Genomic DNA, 18,918 nt, shown 5'->3' with positions numbered 1-18,918 from the left:
CTATGTAAAGCGCTCTGACACCTTCGGGTAAAGTTCGCGCTATATAAAATCGCATAAATAAATAAAATAAATAAATAAATATTTACCTGTTTATATTGCAAAGTATTGTGTGTATTGTGTATATATACGGGTAGGAGATATCTGTATGTGTTAGTGAGTGTCGTATAATAAATACATATTTTTATAAATACACTGTGCGGTTCTTTTTCACTTAATCTATACCTATAAGATTATTGCATGGTAAAACAAGCTGCCTTACACTCCTTCTGGACTAAGCCTGAAGGCTGCTCTCCGCAATTACCAGTTAGAGAGCTTTCTAAGTTTGTCTAAGACCACTAAAATCACCATAAGTGTTGTCTGGATTGCAAGATGCAAGTTGCCCACTTACGTAAGTTTACACCATATACCCAGCATGCTTTTCACACTCGCCTACCTCACTTCTCAGATTTCCATATCCCGTGAAGGGAGCAGAGGGTAAAGTTTTTTCAGTGCAGCCACTTGTTAAACTTACGGTTATTAATCTCACTCCAGCCGCTTGCCCACATGTGGCTGTTTTGTTGGACGTACCTTGGTTAAGAAATAACCAGCATGAAATGTATGCCAAACTTTTTAACAAAGCCCTAGATTGGCTGGTTTGCCACAGAAGCATGCCTTTCTTCCACACAAGAGAAATCTTGCACATAAGGAGATGCGCATGGATAGGGCCAAACTTCCCAGAACTCCATGGAGATTGTATTGTGGTGAATTTTCAGATGCCCAAATTTGGTGCATTATTTGCTTTTTAACACTAGTCATAGTAATATAGCAAGCAGTTCCATTACTCTGGTTCCGCTTGGCTATTTTTATAGACCAAAGTAGAGAGGGAGGCAGAGGTTGAGGCTAGGTTTATCCTCCTGAGAGTTGCGTAGTTAGACAGAAATTGAGTAGATCAAAGAAAATATGCATGCCAAGGGATTACTACAAATTCTTGCTGTATCCTATCTAATTCTCTACGGGCAGGTTTTCTTCTATATACTCGATTTTTGTCTAACTATTTTTATAGGCCTCCTCCTCTCTTATGGCAGCATTCATGTAACCTTCCACTTGACAATGGACTGAGTGCATTGAGCACACGTTCTTTTATTTATCATGGGTCTGATAAACTGTGCTAAATTAATTCTAATCCCCTAGGCATAGCCAGCACACCTTCCGTTATCGCTTCCGCCAGTGCTCAGGCCACATTGCACACAATGGGTTCCCCATTCTCTATACCTACAACCCACAGGCTTGACCCACCTTTTGATCTGGACTGACATGGGGGCAAAAAAGCCCTTACAACATCTGCTGTCCCCCTATTACATTTCCGGCTGATAAGTCAAAATAAATACCTATTGTTTTTACTGCTACAGAGCCACCAGCAAATACTTCTCACCCTCTTACTACACAGTACAGTGCTCTTTCTATACTTAGCTGGAATGCTGTAGGCCCTATGGGGTAGATTACCAATAGCAAATGGCGAGTGTTTGTGTCAAAGTATGACATAAGTGCATTACAAAAAACTTGGCTTACCGCCATACTACATTTTGTTGGTTATGCCTGGTACTCCTCCCATGCTATTCGTTCAACTTAGGCTGGGCTATGTGTCAGCTAGCTATTTGGGTCAGTATAAGCCTCCAAGTAGAGGTACCACAGGTCAACTCTGGGTCACCCTTCTTTTTAGTGCTAATAATTTGCATCCTCAAGACAAGTAGAGCTTTTTATCTGATAAATATTTATAATAATACCTTCACTGATGCCATTTGTTCACATTTTATTTGTTTGTTTAATTGTCTATCTGATATACAAACTAAGTCTGAAAAAAGTCACCTGCAATGACACTTTTTTTATTTGTGGTGATTTAGTGCTAAGTTAAGTGGGGGTTCATGGATCCAAGACAACAGTATACATTGGCACATAACCACTCAGGATGCAAGGGGGGAAGAGCTTCATAAGTACCTTACTGCTCATGGCCCGGTTGACCTACTTGAGACACTAGGAGGTGCTAATAGCACAGCCCTATTTTTTAGAGGATGAGGAAGCCTCACTAATTGATTATATGTTTGTAAGGTCAAACTTTAAACCTTGGGTCTATAAATGTGACATCTCACCTACAGAGTGGGTAGACCATAATGCTCTGAGCTGCTTTTACTGACCAAGGGCCTCACATGGAATAGCAACTTAGTATCCATCTGACAACGCTATTCAGATGGTTCAGAGGTCTAGCACCTAAAAAAACCCATAGACTCATTGTCAGTTCTTCTCAAATCACACTTAAGTGTATTTCTCAATTGCTTAGCTGAAAATGGACAAGAGCCCATTGCCCTGCATTACCCTAGGTTAATTGGTATAATCAGAGAGTCTATGTTCAAACCAATCCAGGCATGCAATATGAACTCCAGATGGTTTCATGGGCTCAAATTGAAAGGTGAGGAATGCCCTTATTGCATGGTTTAGGGATAGGAGCACCTTTCCATTTACTGTAAGTTCTTTGTGAATCAGCTTACTCTGTCGGCATGCAGGCGTCCAGTCATTTAATGTGGCTGTACATAATTCTAGAATAGTGTATATAACACTTCAGTTGTCATCCAAATGTGAAAACAAATGTATACACTGTAGTCCCAGATCACTGTAAACATTTGACAGTTAGTACTGACTTGTGAAATAAAGTTGCATTATCTATGAAATACAGAGAGTAGAAAATTGCGCTCTCAAACAGGAAGAGGAACCTTCATAAGTGTGATTGGGAGCAGCTAGAAATTGCAGCCCCGGGGAAGGACAGTAAATCCTTTTGGGATTTAGTAAAATGTATTAGGTCTAGAAATTCCCTCACTCTCCATCTCTGCAAAACAATGATTTAGTCTCAGATTGGGATACTCAATTCGCTTCCATCAATTCTATTGAGGAAGATCCTAGTACGCTAACAGTCTTATGCAATAGATTACAGAATTCCTCACCCTTTTAAATACTCAGGAAGTAGAAACAGTCATCCAACACGGCAAGGGTGGTAAAGCGAACGGCCCAGGTGGGGAGCCTATGGATCTGTTGAAATCCATGCCTGAGATTTGGGGTCCAGTTATTACCAACACATTTAATTCTTGCTTAACAACTCATATACCCACTGCCTAGCTACCGGAACAGTTGTGCCAATATTAAAAAGGGTGACTGTATGTGCCCGAAGCACTATCGTCCCATCTCACTCATCGACAGCATGATTAAATTTATTGACAGAATTATTTACGACTGTTTAGTTAAATGGGCAGGGGATAAGGACATTATTTTCACTTTTTAATTTCTTTTCCATTCAAACTTAGGCACCAACGAGCAGTGTCTGAACCTGGCTTTGACAATTTCTAAGTACACTGACGCAAGACGCTATCCCATCTATCTTGCTTTCATGGATCTGTCTACCACCTTTGATTCAGTGAACAGAACCAAGCTATGGTTAATGTTGCAGGATCAAGGAGTGGATCCTCCACTGGTAAACCTTTTATATCCATTGTCGATAACTTTTGTTACCTAGGACTACGTTGTAGCTCGTCAGGGTCTTGGAATCCCCAACTTGTTTAGGTTAGTGTGGTATTCTGTCTTATGTCACTAATATAATAGTAATAGGTCACATAGAATGTTGTGGGGTAGAGGGGAGAAGGAGAGAAGAGTTCGGGGAGATTGTTTGTGTCTCTCATTCGTGGTTGTCAAGCTGTTCTCCATATGAATAAATCCTCATTTGAAACCTACTTCCTCGCAAGCTTCTTACTACACAATAATTGGCGACGTTTGGGAACTGGATTTTCAATTCGGAGACAGCGTTCACCTATTCGTATTGCTATTTTAGATGAGGATCATCAAAGACTTTCAACTATATTCGTTACACAACTACAATATTCAACTTGAAAAGTTATAATTACTGCTTGGTAATGTACTTTCCAATTTATAATTGCATGTGTAATTTCTTTAACCTAGCGCTTTTGAACTTTTATACGCTGACGGTTTAAGAATTCACCCATATATAGATAAATATTTTTCTCCGCAATTTTTATTACCTTATGCAGTATAACTATTGGTGTATGATCACTTCGGCTGCCAAAGATTTATTAATTTTGGATTCCTCACATTTTTGTTTGGCTGTTATCGCCTGCATCCATCGAGCGGTAGGGAATGCGTTGTTAATTACATTCTTTGAATTCCAGCGCGAGTCTCTGCTTTTGCCCAAACTCCACTCGTGCGCAAGAACTTTCAGCATCTCAGTTCCTCTTTCCTGCTAGTTCCGAAAAGCATTCTGGGAGTGCCGAACTTCAACCTCACGTTACGCAAAGACGTCTAATACGTGCCTCCATTTTGGAAATTTCACTCGTCTATTTTAAACTGAGCTATTTCGGAACACTTCACACAGAAGTTGTTCAACAATCATAGTGAATTTTCGTTTCACTATTGGAATATCAATCTAATTCAGAATTTATATTGCAGGTAACTCATTTTTCTACCATTTTGTCAGTGGCATTACTTGATATTTTTGTCTGCTGTGCAAGGTACTATTTGTTTTGTATTCTTGATTTAACTTATTGTTTGCTTATTTTCCTTATTATTTAACACAATGTCCAATATTGCTGCACCTCCACATTTTTTGCAAGTAGCAGGGGATCCAAACATTGAATGGGATTTATGGTATCCAATGTTTATTACTTACGTTGAAGTGCTAGAGAAAGATGTTTGTTAAGCGAAAAGGAAACTTACATTACTCAGACATTGTTTAGGAGGCGCAGGCATTAAATAGTTTGATAATTCACTCCGACTCCCTCCTGCTATCCTGCCCACGTTTCAAACTGGCAACAAAAGGAGGTAGAGCTTTCTCAGTCCAAGCTCCTACCATCTGGAACAAGCTACCGGAGGCGCTCCGTAGAGAAGCCAACCTCCTCCGTTTTAGGAAAACCTTGAAAACTCTACTTTTTAAGGATGCGTTTAGATCTCCATAGTCTATGTTATCACTTCTCTATCCTCATTCCGTCTTTGTTGCTGTACTTTGTCAGTAGCGCTTTGAGACCTGTCGGTGAGTTGGCGCGATACAAATCCCAGTTACAAATTTACCTCCTATTGAAGATGTTGGAGATATGGATGTCTTTGATAAAGGTACTAAGCAAATGAAAGTTCATTTTGGAAGGAAAATAAACACAGTTATAGAAAGATTTAAATTCCACGTGCCCAAAAAGTAGAAGAATTTATTGAACACTATGTTTCAGCATTGCGTTCTTTAGCCTGTTCATGCGCTTTTGAAACTATTTCCTATGACCAAGTCCTCAGAGACCAAATAATGATGAAGACCAAAAGTAAATAAATTCAAGAAAGACTTTGGTTGGGCACAGAATCTTCACTTAGTGCGGTCATCAATTGAGCAATCTCTTCGTATCTGAAAATAGGAATCAATCTTCCAAGGCTCAAAACTCTGAACCTGAAGTTTCGGTTGTTAAAAACCAAACAAGCTCTAATACTAAAGGTTTTATAAAAAAAAAGACTATCAAGAATACTAATGACAACAATGGTTTTTTCAGGAAAAACACTATTGTGTGTTATAGATGCTGCAGTTTCAACCATATTGCAAACTACAAAGGTTGTCCTACATGGGACAAAGTGTGTATCAAATGTAAGCAAAAGGGACATTTCAGAAATGTATGTTGTTCTATTCAGAAAGATAACTACATATCTCAAGAGGAAGAAGAAGTTCTTCATAGTCTAAATTGCAAACTTTCAGTGAATGAAACTGAACATGAAAAGTTTCCCTCATGTATCACTATGATTGACGACAAACCAGTCCAGTTAATGGTTGATTCTTGTTCATGGTACAGCATTATTGGCAACAAATTATTCAAAGATTTATGGGGTGATAGGAAATTGTAATTTCCAGACATTTAACCTAGAGGTTATTCAGGTCACAAAATTGACCTTGAAGGTTTTTTTTGGGGCAAAAAATTGAATTCAAAGATAGAAATATTAATGGAAAAGTCTACGTACCTACCAAGGGTGTTTCTATTCTTGGTTGGCCACGTCAACAAGAATTAGGAATTAAACTTGATCCTACTGCTTCTCCTCCTGTATGTGTGGTGAGTCACAATAGTGAAATGCCACAGGTTAGTTCTAATTTGAATATCATTCCTCCTGAAACTGTCAAAAATAGTAATACCAATGAGATGTTTGTTGAGGGAATAAAAATGAAATATCCCAAAGATTTCGAGAATGGATTGGGAAAATATACTCATTTCAAACATAAAATTATTTTAAATGATAAAGCCATTCCTGATAGAGTTAGGAATGTTCCTTTGGCCTAAGAAATTAAACTTAAAGACATGTTAAATGATTTGGTTCCGAAAAAATAATAGAACCTATCGAATCATCTCCATGGGTTTCTCCCATAGTTTTATCTCTTAAGGGAACAGGGGATCTTCGGTTGTTTGTGGATCTCTGCAGTCTTAACAAAGAAATTTGTATAGACAATCTCCCCCTTCCTAATATTCATGAACTAATCTCCACTTTGTCTGGTGCCACTGTTTTTTCCACTATCGATATAGCTAGTGCTTATTTTCAGGTAGAGCTGCATGATGATTCCAAGAAACTGACTGCGTTTGTAACTCCGGAAGGTATGTTTCAGTTCTTACGCATGCCTTTCGGATTGGCAAGTGCAGCTTCAGTTTTTTAATGCTTAATAAATAGTTGTTGGAAAATTGTAAGGGAGCTTTAGAATTTCAAGACGACATCTTGATCTTTGGAAATGACTCTGAGGAACTTGACAGGAACCTACATTCTGTTTTACATAACATTCAAATGAAAGGTTTAACATTGAAGTTCTCAAAGTGCAAATTTAGGCAGAATAAGGTGGAATATTTAGGTCATGAAATTTCCAAAGAAGGAATCAAACCAAAAATTAACCATGTACAAAGTATCACAAATGCACCTATTCCTTCTTACAAGGAATAATTATTGTCAATTTTGGGTCTTACGGAATTTTATGGAAAATTTGTACAAAACTATTCCACTATTGTTCATCCTTCACGAATGCTTTTTTAACAAAATGTCAAATTCAGTTGGGGTAAGAATCAACAAGAATCCTTCAATATTCTCAAAAATAGAATTGTTGATGCACCATTTTTGAAACCATGTACAGTTGGCAAAGAATGTATAGTTTGTGTAGATGCCAGTAATGTAGGGTTGGGTGCTGTTCTAATGCAGAAAGACAAAGAAGGTGAATTTGTTGTATCTTATGCTTCCAGAACACTTTGCGATGCAGAGTTTAAATATTCTACCATCGAAAAGGAATTACTTGCTTGCGCCTACCACACAAGTGAGATACCATTTTTATCGGGAGACCTGGGGGAACGCTGGGTGGTAGGAAATTTGTGTGAGCCCGGTGATGCCACACTTTCCCACATGAAAATGTGTGAAAAATCTGATTTGTTCAGCTAAAATGTAGGTTTGCAAGGGTTTCTGGGTAAGGAAACATTGGGGGATCCACGCAAGCCATACCTCCTTGAAATGTGTGGATTCACACAGATTCCAGAACTTTCCACCATAGAAAAGTGGGGAAAAAACGCTAGGGCCCAAAATCCACAGGTAGGCATATTGCTAAAAACAAATATGTGCCTAGTCGGCTTTCTGCCACCCTGGGGGGGGATTTCGGGGGTGGGGTTGCCCCGATATGCCCCCAAGGGGGGCAGAAATTCTGTGGCTATTTTTACTTGGGGGCTGGGGGCATTGGTATGCCCATTCTGGGCAGCCCCCATCCTCACACATAAACAAGCATTGGAAATGCAATAGGTCTCGGATTATATCTTGTCTTATAGATGACATTTTTTTAATTTATGTTTTGTTTTTTAAAATAGCTAAATTAATAGCTTTGTCATTTACAATGCCAATAGTTATAACTTTCGCAAATGTGACACCTATAGCATTTGTAATGCAACATTTTTTGTATTTACGTGACTTAGATGTATTGATATTACAAATAACAATGGTTTTTGATTTTTTTAAATAATTAATACTTAAATAATTTATTTAATTTGTAATGGCAATAGCTTAAACTTTTGTAAATAACTTTTGTGAAGATTATGTTCAGTGTTTTTTATTGTGACGAAAATTCAAGAACAGAAGTGAAATATTAACATCTTTTTGTGATTTGTAATAAAGCTTGAAAACAGCTTGAAGCATTGAAAGAACATATTTGAACCAGTGATGCTGTGGTGGTGCTGAGTGATGCTGTTGTCGCGCTGAGTGATGCTGTGGTTGCGCTGAGTGATGCTGTGGTTGCGCTGTGGTGGTGCTGAATGGTGCTGTGGTGGTTCTGTGCTTGCGTTGAGTGATGCTGTGGTGGTGCTGAGTGATGCTGGGGTGGCACTGAGTGATGCTGGGGTGGCCCTGAGTGATAATGTGGTGGTGCTGAGTGATAATGTGGTGGTGCTGAGTGATGCTGGGGTAGCGCTGAGTGATCATGTGGTGATGCTGAGTGGTGCTGTGGTGGTGCTGAGTGATGCTGGGGTGATGCTGAGTGATGATGTGGTGATGGTGAGTGGTGCTGAGTGATGCTGGGGTGGTGCTGATTGATGCTGTGGTGTTGCTGAGTGATGCTGTTGTGGTGCTGAGTAGTGTTGTGGTGGTGCTGAGTGGTGCTGCGGTGGTTCTGTGGTGCGCTGAGTGGTGCTGTGGTGGTGCTGAGTGATGCTGTGGTGGTGCTGAGTGATGCTGTGGTGGTGCTGAGTGATGCTGTGGTGATGCTGAGTTGTGCTGTGGTGGTGCTGAGTGGTGCTGTGGTGGTGCTGAGTGATGCTGTGGTAGTGCTGAGTGATGCTGTGGTGGTGCTGAGTGGAAGATGAGGAGAGGGAGAAAAAGGAGAGCAGGGAGCGGGTAAAGAGAGGGAGAGAGGAGAGAGAGGGGGAGAGAGGACAGAGAGAGGGGGAGAGAGGAGAGAGAGGCGGAGACAGGGAGAGAGGAGAGGGAAGAGAGGGAAAGGGAGAGAGGGAGAAGGAAGTGAGGGGAAGGGAGAGAGGGAAAGGGAGAGAGGGTAGAGGGAGGGTAAGAAGAGAGGGGAGGACAAGAGCGAAGGACAGAGTGGAGAGAGAGGGGAGGGAGAGAGGGAGAGAGAGAGGAGAGCAGCAGAGGGGGAGATGGGGAGAGGGAGAAAAAGGAGAGCAGGGGAAGGTAAAGAGAGGGAGAGAGGAGAGAGAGGGGGAGAGAGGAGAGAGGAGAGAGAGAGGGAGGGGGTGAGAGGAGAGAGGAGAGAGAGAGGGAGAGGGTGAGAGAGGAGAGAGGAGAGAGGGAGAGGGAAGTGAGGGAAAGTGAGAGAGGTAGATGTAGAAAGGGAGAGTGAGAGAGTGAGGGGAGGGAGAGAGAGGGAGGACGATAGGGAAGGAGGGAGAGGAGAGGGAGTGGAGTGAGAGAGGGAGAGACAGAGGAGAGCAGGGAGAGGGATAGAGGAGGAAAGAGTGAGAACCATGTTATCGACTCCATCACCATGAAATACCAGGAAGGCACGTTTGGTTTAGGAGCTTGATGCATAATAAAAAAAAACAAGCAAATAAATGTAAGCACTCCTCATGGAAACGGGGAACCTTACAGGCTAGATTTTAATTGGGGTCAGGAACTGTGAATTAAGGGGATTCCGCCATGCACCATAACACTGTCGAAGTTGTGAATACAACGTAACTGGGTGTAGGCAGAGAAATTAGGTCAAACAAATGATATTCCGGAATACACTTCAGTCTTGAATCCGAAAATGTACCATGCAGGTAGTACACTGTAAATAAACATTTAGGATAATGCTAAGTTTGGCAGGCACATTTTTGCTGAGCAGCCGAGTGCTTTGCAGTGGCATGCTCAGTGTGAGGCAGTACAATTTACACAGCGACTACAACAAGCATTGGGGTGTATTAGTCAAACAAAGACGCAAGCACAGTGTGAGGGTGAGGGGGCAATGCAGGGGGGAGGATTACAAACGCCACGGGAGAGGGGAGCAATTGGAGTGCGACGGAAGCATCAGAGGGCTGGGAATGCGTGGGGGAAAGGGGCACAACACGGTGAAATGGAGCAAGCTAGCCACGCGCACATGCACGCAAGCTTGCAGCCATGGAAAACAGGGGTAGCAATTTGAAAAGCCCCTGTACAAAATGTCAAGCAAGCTCGACCTAAAAAGACCAATATGCTGCTTATATGGAGGGCTCTGGCTATCCAATCCGAGCATGCTGACCCGCATTTGTATTGGAATGCATGATTCTTACAGCCCTTTAAAACCTATCGTTTAGATGTTTGTTTAAAGGGACCTTTACCAATCAAGTTTGAAATAATGCAGTACACGTGGTACTTACAAGCTGACAAATGATATGGCCAGGCCTTTTGTACAATATGGTTTAATGCATATACAGTCGAAAAAGTATTGTAGACACTGTATTCAAGTTAAAATTACCTTTGTTTAAATGCACGCGCGTCACTGCATCCCCAGATGTTGATCCCAAATTATTTTTGGGCATGGCGTATGTTCAGCCCTCAGTTCCCTGCACAAGAGTAGCGGAAGAAAGGAATGCTGCACTGAACTTTCCATGATAGCTAGCCCTGCAGTGTGTTTAAGACATTAACAGGGTGTTCGTGTAACATATGATGCTCTGCTAAATTTTATATCGCGGCTGGCATTGCATTGTATGTGTGACGTTAACGTGACATGTAATACTGGTGAGCAATAGAAGGGAGCTGGTAAATGAATTATCAGTAATATGCTCCTGCTCCTAGATTCACCTAATGGGCAACGATACTGGATGCGTGAAGTTGTGGTGCGGTAATGAAATACCCATTCCCGACACTGATACAGCGTATGTGTAGCTGTAATATATAGTTATCAAAGAGGTGATGGTGCAATCGGAAAATGGCTGCAAAGAAGACGGCCTCATGCTTTGTTAATATAGCGCTTTTATAGCCAACAATAGACTCATTCATTACGGAGAAGAGGGGCTGCACGGCAATAAAAAACAAAAAACGTATGGGCCCGGCTGCTAATTTATTGTGTCGTATGTGTGACGTTAACGTGACATGTAATACTGGTGAGCAATAGAAGGGAGCTGGTAAATGAATTATCAGTAATATGCTCCTGCTCCTAGATTCACCTAATGAACAACGATACTGGATGCGTGAAGTCACGGTGCGGTAATGAAATACCCATTCCCGACACTGATACAGCGTATGTGTAGCTGTAATATATAGTTATCACAGAGGTGATGGTGCAATCGGAAAATGGCTGCGAGGAAGACGGCCTCATGCTTTGTTAATGTAACACTTTTATAGCCATCAATAGACTCATTCATTACGAAGAAGAGGGGCTGCGCCGCAAAAAAAAAAGTACAGGGCAGGCTGCTAAATTTTACATCGCGGCTGGCATTGCATCGTATGTGTGACGTTAACGTGACATGTAATACTGGTGAGCAATAGAAGGGAGCTAGTAAATGAATTATCAGTAATATGCTCCTGCTCCTAGATTCACCTAATGGGCAACAATACTGGATGCGTGAAGTCGTGGTGCGGTAATGAAATACCCATTCCCGACACTGATACAGCGTATGTGTAGCTGTAATATATAGTTATCACGGAGGTGATGGTGCAATCGGAAAATGGCTGCGAGGAAGATGGCCTCATGCTTTGTAAATATAGCGCTTTTATAGACAACAATAGACTCATTCATTACGGAGAAGAGGGGCTGCGCGGCAACAAAAGAAAAAAGTATTGGGCAGGCTGGTGGCTGAGAAGCGTCCGGGAAGCAGGAGGCGGGGAGCCAACCCTTTGATGTAGCTCACGGCCTGGCAGCCGTGAAAACAAGAAGCCATCAACACACGCGTTATCGTGACTGTGCACAAATTCAGCCCAGCCAAGTAAACAGAGTCAGACAAGTCATTTGGCGACATTGCTCGTTTAGCTATAGAAAGTATTTCAAACATGCACCATCTGCCTGTGTTAATGTTGCAGCCAATCAAACCCTAAACTCGCCATGAAGGTGGCTTTCATAAATGCACAAACTTAAAATTACGCTCACAGACACTGCTTGAAGCTGAATTCAACAGGCTCTGTGAAAGTCATTCTTTGAAGCTGAAACTCTTACCTCCGAAGTTAGCTTGAAAGTTGCAGTTAGCCATAATCAATTACAAAATGTAATCAAAATTGAAGAACGTGGGTGAAAATACGGCCGGCCGGCCGCTCAATGTTGTTTGGGAGGAGGGAGGGTGAAAGTGAAAGTACGGCCGGCCGGCCGTGGCAGTGAATAATTAGGGGAGGAGAGGCAGAGCGCACGCTGGGGGGAGCTTGTAAGAGGGAGGCTGGTGGCTTGGAAGTGCAGCGCACAGCTTCAAATGCCTGTGGGAGGGAGGCTGGTGACTTTGATGTGCACGCGCATTTTGCCAATGCGCTTGCGCATTAAGCTTGCTTTTGACGGGCACTGCATGGAATCGCCCGATAGTTAAACTCTGGATAAGCCCCTATATTCTAGCAAGCTCAATGCGCAAGCGCATTGACAGGCGAGACCTAAAAAGCCAGTGTAATTGTTGGCGACAAGTGGGCTTTTTGCCCCTTGGGAGGGCAGATTGGGGCCTACTGCCCCCATATTCCCTCCAGTGGGTAAAAAGGCTGTAATTGTTTCGGGTGGGGGCATTGGCGTGCCTTTTTTGGGCAGCCCCCACCCTAATAAAAATGTGCCCAAAAAAATCCCTGGTGTCTAGTGGTTTTTTGCACCCCCCCCCCCCCAGGGGGCGGCAGATTGGGGGCTAATGCCCCATCTGCCCCCCAGGGGGGCAGAAAGCCTACTAGATGCCAGGGATTTTTTGGAGCAAATTTTAATTAGGGTGGGGTTTGCCCAAAAAAGGGCATGCCAATGCCACCACCCTAATAAAAATTTGCCCAAAAACATCTCTGGTATCTAGTGGGCTTTTTGCCCCCCCCCCCAGGGGAGGGCATATTGGGGGCTACTGCCCCATCTGCCCCCAGGGGGGAGGAAGGCTGTAATTTTTGCGGGGGAGGGGGTGGGGGCATGGGCAAGACCGTTTTGGTCAGCCCCACCCAAATTCAAATTTGCCCAAAAACAATTCCTGGCATCTAGTGGGCTTTGTGCCCCCCCCGAGGGGCAAATAGGGGGGTAATGCCCCCATATACCCCCTAGGTGGGACAGAAAGTCAAATAGAAGCCAGGGAGTTTTTTGTGCAAATTTGAATTATGCCAATGCCACACCCTAATAAAAATGTGCCCAAAAAAATCCTTTGTGTCTACTGGCCTTCCTCCCCCCCCCCTGGAGGGGCAGATTGGGGGATAGTGGCCCATCTGCCCCCGGGGTGGGCAGGAAGGCTTTAATTTGTGTGGGGGGGGGGCTGGGGCATGGGCTTGCCTGTTTTGGACAGCCCATCCAAATTCAAATTTGCCCCAAAAAAATCCCTGGCGTCTAGTGGGCTTTTTGCCTCTCTCCCCGGTGGGGCAGATTGACGGGTAATGCCCCCATCTGCCTCCCAGGGGGGTCAGAAAGTCCACTAGATGCCAGGGAGTTTTTTGTGCAAGTTTTAATTAGGGTGGGATCTGCCAAAAATGGGCATGCCACCACCCTAATAAAAATTTGCCCAAAAACATCTCTGATTTCTAGTGGGCTTTCCCTCCCCCCCCCCCAGGGGAGGGCATACTGGGGGCTACTGCCCCATCTGCCCCCAGGGGGGAGGAAGGCTGTAATTTTTGCGGGGGAGGGGTGGGGGCATGGGCAAGACCGTTTTGGGCAGCCCCACCCAAATTCAAATTTGCCCAAAAACAATTCCTGGCATCTAGTGGGCTTTGTGCTCCCCCGAGGGGCAAATTGGGGGGTAATGCCCCCACCTGCCCCCTAGGTGGGGCAGAAAGTCCAATAGAAGCTAGGGAGTTTTTTGTGCAAAGTTTAATTATGCCAATGCCACACCCTAATAAAAAATTTCCCCAAAAAATCCTTGGTGTCTACTGGCCTTTTGCCCCCCCCCCGGGGGACAGATTGAGGGATAGTGCCCCATCTGCCCCCGGGGGTGAGCAGAAAGGCTGTAATTTGTGTGGGGGAGGGGGTGGGGCATGGGCTTGCCCGTTTTTTACAGCCCATCCAAATTCAAATTTGCACCAAATAAATCCCTGGCGTCTAGTGGACTTTTTGCCTCTCTTCCCGGCGGGGCAGATTGGCAGGTAATGCCCCCATCTGCCCCCCAGGGGGGTCAGAAAGCCCACTAGATGCCAGGGAGTTTTTTGTGCAAGTTTTAATTAGGGTGGGGTCTGCCCAAAACGGGCATGCCACTGCCCCCACCCTAATAAAAATGTTCCCAAAAAATCCCTGGTGTTTAGTGGGCTTTTTGCCCCCCCGGGGGGCAGATTGAGGTTACTGCCCCATCTTCCCCCCAGGGGGGGCAGGAAGGTTGTAATTGTTGCGGGGGAGGGGGTGGGATATATGAATTCTGGAACTTTTTTTCAACTAATGAACATGACAAATCTTTGAATAAATTATCGACTGTCAGAACTAACACTGGAGTCTGTCTTTATACGACGAACCTAAGAGTGTGCCCAATTGCAAGGATGCGTTTACTTCCTATGTAACGCACTCAACCAGTTATTCACAACGACGTATACGGACAGTTACGTCACTTGCCGGAGCACCCGAAACTTCATTGTAACCTCTCAAGATAAACCACAGGGAAATTCAATGTAATCTTCAGCTGTGCGCCACGCCATCCATTTTCAGTACTATAGCACTTGCACCGCCCGCAAGGCAGGCAGCACGCCCCCTAATCACCGCAAAAAATGCAGTATGAGGAAATATCAAAGTCAACTGAAGCACGAGCTAACACACTTGCCTTTGGAACTGAAGAAACTGAACGCATTTACGCTCTTATCAACGAAGACTTAACCAAAACCACCTCAAGCCGTACAAAAGAACAATGTGTGAAACAACTACTCTACCTATCTAAACGGAGAATTAATCAAAAATTGCATGCGAATACACTCATTAAATATCACCGAGCACTGCGCATACCCCGAGGACTACGGATTGCATTAAAGCCCTCGCTTTGTAAAAACTCTAAACTATTTCAGGAACGGTGGAACGCGATCTTAAATAAATGTAGTCTCGACCTCATCCTCCTTATCGTAGAAGAACTCTCAACAATTTTGCTTGAATTATCAAAGGAAATCTATATGATAGAAGAAGAACTAAAGGAATCTTTCACACCCGAGGAATTAACAAAAACCTTAGATGACATCAACAACCAACTTGACAGGCACACCAAGGAAATCAATGAGCGTAAAATCCGCAAATTCCGCAGAGACACCCTCGACTACAAATTAGGAGAGGTATACACCTGGGCAGATGTATACGCACAACGCCGTCGTAACAAACCCTACAATCAAAATACAGACACGTCATCTTCAGGGAGCGATAACTCTAATCGCCCACCAAGTAAAACCATCTCGGAACACACAGCATCAAACGAACCTCGAGACCCCAAACAAAAAACTGGTCAAACCACCGAGAGCCCCTCAACTTCTGGGCCTTTTTTAGAGTCAGGCCCCGACGAAACAGAAGACCCCGGCAGGGAAAAAGACCAGGAAAAAGAACAGGAAGAAGCCCAACCTCAGGTTACAAAGAAACCCAAGGGGAGAAGGAATCGTTAGTTATTAACATTTCTGATACCGCTTTGACCGCACATGAAACTAAACTTCTACAGAAGGGTACTTCATTTATTCCTACGACTTCCACAAACCTTCTTGAACTAGAATTGAGTACTTTCAAACTCACTCGAAAATTACGCTTAAGGCACTTTTTCGAAAATGTACTCCCTCCAACTACCGACACTAAACTAGATCAACTCCTCGGTTTAAAAACCTCCAGCACATACATGCCACCATGTAGTCATAAAAGCATCGATACTTTCGAGACACTTGTGAAACAAGATATATCTAAAATCAACTTTTCCAAAAAAACGAAACAAAACATTACTACGAAGGATAAAGACATCTTGAGAAAAATTGCGGGCAATAAAACCATCAAATGTCTCAAAGCCGACAAAGGCGGCGCCTTGGTTGTGCTCAATACCAGCATGTACGAAGCTAAAATCAAAGAACATATCACTGACCCCGAAACCTACATGCAACTAAGTAACAACCCAACCAAACAATACAAGTCTGAATTAACAGATCTTGTCTCCAAAGCTCATGAGGATGGTACCATAGACGACCGCACCAAAAAATATCTTATTGTTGAACATCCAAAAAGTCCGTCTATAATTATGCTACCAAAAATTCACAAGAATTTGAACGACCCCCCGTTCCGACCCATTGTGTCCACGAGGGGGTCTCTCCACGAACCAACAGGAAAATTCTTAGATCAACATCTACAACCCATCGTAACAAACCTCAAGAGTTATATCAAAGACACAAATGAATTCCTCAAAAAACTTTCTGAAATAACCATAGCCACAGATGAACATGTCATCTTATGCACCGCCGATGTCAAAAGCCTCTACACTTCCATCCCCCACGGAGGTGGTATTGAGGCTATAGAAAAAGCCTTACTTAACTGCAACCTTAGGGATCCTCTACAGACGTTTCTCATGGAACTGTTGATTTTTACGCTATATCATAGCTATTTCACACACGAACAACAATGGTATCTCCGAATGTCCGGAATGTCAATGGGCAATTGCGCAGCACCGACTTATGCGAACATTTATATGGCAGAATTTGAATCAACTCACATCTACGCTAACCCCAACTGGTCAGACAACCTTAAGTTATATGTTCGTTACATCGACGACTTATTTTTTATTTGGAAAAACTCCAGAGAAAACCTAGAGTCAGCCTTAACTGACCTGAACTCCAAAGATAACCGCATCATCCTCACGTGGAATATCAATGAACATGAAATCACTTTCCTTGATGTCCTGGTTAGAGTCACAGAAACAGGATTGGAAACAGACCTCTTTCGAAAAACAACAGACCGAAACAACACAGTCCACTACACCAGTTTCCATCAACAGTCGCTCAAAAGAAATTTGCCATTCAGCCAAATGTTAAGGATAAAACGGATTGTATCAAACCCAGAAACTTGCACACAGAAAATGGAAGAAATGGCCACCAGGTTCACCAATAGAGGGCATCCACAAGAACCTCTAACAGATGCAATCAAAAAAGCATCCGCTATTACACGCCAGGAAGCCCTCAAAGGCTCGATGAAAAAAGATGAGAAGAGAACTGTATTAGTTTAAAAATATTCCACCTCCAGCAAAAAATACAAAAACATCATCCTAAAACATTGGCGTATACTCTCCTCTGAACCTGACTTTGGCAATCTATTTGAAAATCCACCGATCTTTGCATATACTCGATCTGAAAATTTGAAGGAAATTTTGTCAAAAGAACCCATACAACACATCACCTACACAAGCACACGCCCTTGTCACAACTGCAACAGTTGTAATAATATCATCATGGGAAACAGCATAAACCACCCGATGAGAGGGTTCAAAATCAAATTGCACGTAAATGCGACATGCGACTCAACCAACTTGATATATCTACTAAAATGCCCGTGTGGCATGATATATGTCGGCAAAACTACCAGGAAAATAAAGACTCGTTTAAACGAACACAAATCAAATATCCGCACCAGAAACCAAAAATCAAGCATCACAATACATTTTACTGAATCCAACCACAACGTGGCCCAACTCAAATTTTTGGTGCTTGAAATGGTCCATAAACAAGAAGGAAAAGACAACAACAAAACACTTCTCCAGTGCGAGACCGCCTGGATATACAGACTACAGGCAATGAGGCCACATGGCCTCAATGACCGGATCGAACTTAGTTGCTTCCTATAGTACCACTTCTGGTACATATGTTTCACCCCAAATCTTTTGTTCCCTCTGCTTGAGTACAAATCTTGCATGTTGTTTCCATTCGTATGTTGTTTACATCCGTTCCACACACTTCCCTGAGTAACCACCCCTCTTCAAGATGGCCGCCATACCCATTGCCATTTGCTTAGTCCCTCCACTATGTTCACAGCCCACCACTCTGCGTAGCTACATACACCGGCGTCTTCACTCCGCTAAAACTCCGCGAACCATTAGCGAGCCGACCGCGAACCTTCAGGCCGACCTACCCTTCATCCTAAAGTAAGTTGGAGCTCCGACTGAGACCCGCGTTACCATTTTTTAACGCTGGGTTCTTACCCTCTCTAACAGGTCGTTTACTCCTTTCTTCCTCTTAGAGATTCATGACCTTCTATAATACCAACACGTAAGTGTATTCTCAGATATTCCCCCTTTCCCCACACCAGACCCACACTTCCCCTCACCTTATTCACGCTGTCACCTTGGCATATAAGGTATATTACCCTCCCATGTTGTTCACTCTAATACAATGTACTGTATTTAAATGCAAGTTTATTTGTGTTATGCTTTAAAAGGTAAAAGTGTTTCTATTGTGTTCACAGAGCTCCTTGATAAAGAGCACTCTCTGCCCGAAATGCATCGGAGCATTCCTTTGGAAATGTCAATTAACATTTCGCAAGAATATTGGGATATATGAATTCTGGAACTTTTTTTCAACTAATGAACATGAACATGACAAATCTTTGAATAAATTATCGACTGACAGAGCTAACACTGGAGTCTGTCTTTATACGACGAACCTAAGAGTGTGCCCAATCGCAAGGATGCGTTTACTTCCTATGTAACGCACTCAACCAGTTATTCACAACGACGTATACGGACGGTTACGTCACTTGCCGGAGCACCCAAAACTTCATTGTAACCTCTCAAGATAAACAACGGGGAAATTCAATTTAATCTTCAGCTGTGCGCCACGCCATCCATTTTCAAGACTTAAAGTAAGCTCATA

General features: G+C 43.1%; 1 protein-coding gene across 1 annotated transcript in view; it reads right to left on the bottom strand.

Annotated features, from left to right (window-relative positions):
• INSC (INSC spindle orientation adaptor protein) overlaps positions 1-18,918 on the bottom strand; it is a 1,175,511-nt gene that overhangs the window by 585,500 nt on the left and 571,093 nt on the right. The gene's annotated exons all lie outside the window — the stretch shown is intronic.

Source organism: Lissotriton vulgaris, chromosome 2_1, assembly GCF_964263255.1.
Source record: "Lissotriton vulgaris chromosome 2_1, aLisVul1.2, whole genome shotgun sequence".
Classification (NCBI taxonomy): Eukaryota; Metazoa; Chordata; class Amphibia; order Caudata; family Salamandridae; genus Lissotriton; species Lissotriton vulgaris.
The sequence above is the reverse complement of the archived record's forward strand: the minus strand, read 5'-3'. Positions and strand labels throughout refer to the sequence as shown.